A 3,541-nucleotide genomic window follows, 5' to 3' on the forward strand; every position below is an offset into this window, starting at 1 on the left:
CAAAATGTTAGATTAAATTACACAAATTTAATCTAACAAAGTTTGTTACAAAAATTTAATCTTACGCATAGAGTTTACCCTAAACATTTGTTGGGATTAAAATATAAAGTTCCTATATGGGAATTAAAAAAATAAATTTATTCTTAGAATTATTTTCAAATCTCATAAATTAAACAGACTAGTAATCATCATGCAAGCTTCAAATTTATATTATTCAGAATCTTTGATTTAGGGGGCTGGAGCGATAGTACAGCTGGTAGGGCGTTTGCCTTGCATGTGGCCGACCTGGGTTCAATCCCTGGCATCCCATATGGTACCCACAGCACTGCCAGGAGTAATTCCTGAGTGCAGAGCCAGGAGTAACCCCTGAGCATTGCTAGGTGTGACCCAAAAAGCAAATAAAGAAAGAAAGAAAGAAAGAAAGAATCTTTGATTTAGCCAAGTTGTCTCAAATACTATGAGATAAGAAAAAGTGTCGACTGGTGATGAAATAGAAAACAATGTTTTTTACTTCTATGTGGGAACACAAAACAGTGAGAAATGCAATGCAAACTTAAACACAAGATCATAAACATATAAAGGAAATTATAGATAATAATATAAATGGTCATAAGAAAACATTAATTAGAGTATGACAAAATAATCTTTGTATTTATGCACAGAAAGTGACTCAGAAATACTGCTACTGATGTCGGTGGGCCCCACGGGTGACTTATGTGAAGTGGGGAGGAGAAAGACGGCCACTTTCTCCCCACCCGCCTCTGCCACCCGGAACCCTGGGTAGGCTAGGACCGGTAAAGTCTGCAGTGAGCACCTGCTCGGCACGGGCCTAAGCCCTGCTAGCCCCACAAGGTGGCCATCAAGCCACACCTGAAGTCTGCTTGATCTTCTCGGCACGGGAGTTAATCCCCGCCACCGGATTGCTCGGAGAGCCATGGACTCAAGCTGGGGCGAGAATTTGCTCTTTGCAGGAAAGGAGAGACCAGTCCCAAGCCTTACCCGAGGTTTCTGGGGTTCTTGTCTCGCTCGCAGAAAAGAATTTCAGGAGTAGACAAGCAGTGAAGTAACAGGTTTTATTTGGAGGCTTTTGGAGAGGGAGAGAAAGAGATAAGCAGATAGTGAGAGAGAGAGAGAGAGAGAGAGAGAGAGAGAGAGAGAGAGAGAGAGAGAGAAAGAGAGAGAGAGTAACGCATCCAGAGGGAACGCGGGCTTCTCCGAGGGTGGAGAGAGCACCAAGTGGACTCTCGAGCTGGTTCTTATAGATCCTTCTGACTCAGAATGTTCTGGAATCTCCTTGGGGCTTGGTCGCTGGAGTTAACTGGATTAAAAGGGGGTTCGAGAATCTTCTAACTTGGAATGTCCTGAAATCTCCTTGGGGCTGGGTCGCTGGAGTCAACTGGATTGAAAGGAGGGTTTTCAGAAAGGAGGAATTTCATGGGGAGGAGGCCCATATCTTCAGGGACTGGGGATGGTCTTATCAAGTCCTTATTCTCTGTCTCCACAGGGTGGGTCAGTCCTAGAATTCTTCTTCTATGAGACTTTGTTTCATTGCATAAAGCCTGTCCCTATCTATCTGCCTACATCACTACTATCGTCACCCTTTGGTTATTTTTCTTGCTACAAACATCCTGCTATAATGTATGCCAGATATTATGTCCTGCAATTAATGTAGACTGAATCCAAACTGCACCGCAACCAGAAAATAATTACTATAAATATAATTACTCTAAATATAATAATCTTGGGCTGGACCAACAGCATAGCAGGTAGGGTGTTTGCCTTGCACGCAGCCAACCTGGGTTCAATCAGCTGACCCAAGTTTGATTCCTCCGCCCCTCTCGCAGAGCCCGGCAAGCTACTGAGTATCTCACTCATAGGACAAAGCCTGGCAAGCTGCCCGTGACGTATTCGATATGCCAAACACAGTAACAAGTGTCACAATGGAGACGTTACTGGGCCTGCTTGAGCAAATCAATGGGAGGACAGTGACAGTGACGGTGATCATAATCTTATACTCGGAAGACTAATGCACTAAGAAATTATTTATTCAAAAATCACATATATCTAATGGGGTAGAGTTGCAAATGAAATCCAGATTGTATAGACAGTTCAATTCTAGTGTCTATCTTCTTGCTCAGGACCCTTACTTGGTCAACAAATATGTGTCAATATACTTGAACAAAAGAAGGACAGAAAGAATAGAAGAATAGGAAACAAATATGTCTCATCTAATTTCAGTTCTCTAAGTGTAAATTGAATTGTAAATTGAATGTTCTTTTCATAAGTTAGAAAATAAACACTTACAATCTCTAAATTAAAAAATCTTAATTTGAAACCATCATTTGATCAGACTCAAGAGCATTCAAGCCCTTGAGGATGGATTTTAATTCCGGAATCAAACTAAAAACAAATGGGATCAACATTTGCTTCTAAGTAGCTGCCAAAGATACTTCTCCATAGAGACTCTTCAACATATGTAAGAATGCTCTCACTATGTCTCATTTCTTGTGGGTGTGAAAAAAATTATAGACCTACACTCTTGTCACAAGAAAACAAAGAAGTATTATAGCAGAGTAAAATGTTGGATAAATAAACTAACAATTAAATGGTGGAACTGACTTTTTTCCTCTAAAATAAAGATTCATTTGCTCAACAAATACAAATATCTTCCGTCATCTTCAGTGAAAAAATAAAGTAAGATTTGAATGGGTATGGGACAACAGATCCAGACTATCTTTCAACCACATTCATACTGAGAAAGAAAAGAGACAATCGTGTTTAAATATGTACATTTCTGATGTATGGCACTGATAAAACAAAAAAATTAAAAAAGGAACAAGAAATTTTCCACTCACCACGTTATTCCAAGAAAGGCTTATTACTGGGGCCCAAGTAATGAATGGGTAGGACACAGTGAGTAGGGCACTTGCCTTGCATGCTGTGGACCCAAGTTCAATCCCCAGCATCCCTTATGGTCCCTGAGTAACTCCAGGATTGATTTCTGAATGCAGAGTCAGGTGTAATCCCTGAGCGTCACCAGGTAAGGCCCCTCCCAAAAAAACTAAAGAGCTAGAGCAAAAGCAAGAGAGGGAGAGGGAGAAGGAGAGGGAGAGGGAGAAGGAGAGGGAGCGGGAGAAGGAGAGGGAGAGGGAGAAGGAGAGGGAGAGGGAGAGGGAGAGGGAGAGGGAGAGGGAGAGAGAGAGAGAGAGATGGCTCATTTATAATGAACTAATTTAGTCTTCTTGCATCTGTTCCATTCAGAATGTGCTGCCTCTTCACAAAAAGAATAAATTTCTTTTATCAGTATATTAACTTTCCCTTTACTGACTCTGGCCCCTTTCACTTCCTAGAATTACATGGTTACTTTCCATAATGACTGAAAGCTTTTGACAGAGAATAAAATATTAGAGCTGAGGCCTTCTAAAAATCAAAAGTTTCTATCATGAAATGTACAATCATCTTCACCCATAATTACACGTGCTATGAAAGTGTTATGAGAAGATTGGAGTTACTGTCTTTTCTCACTTTTTAAAAATTTTTG

Source organism: Sorex fumeus, unplaced genomic scaffold (assembly GCF_029834395.1).
Source record: "Sorex fumeus unplaced genomic scaffold, SorFum_2.1 ptg000007l, whole genome shotgun sequence".
NCBI classification, from domain to species: Eukaryota; Metazoa; Chordata; class Mammalia; order Eulipotyphla; family Soricidae; genus Sorex; species Sorex fumeus.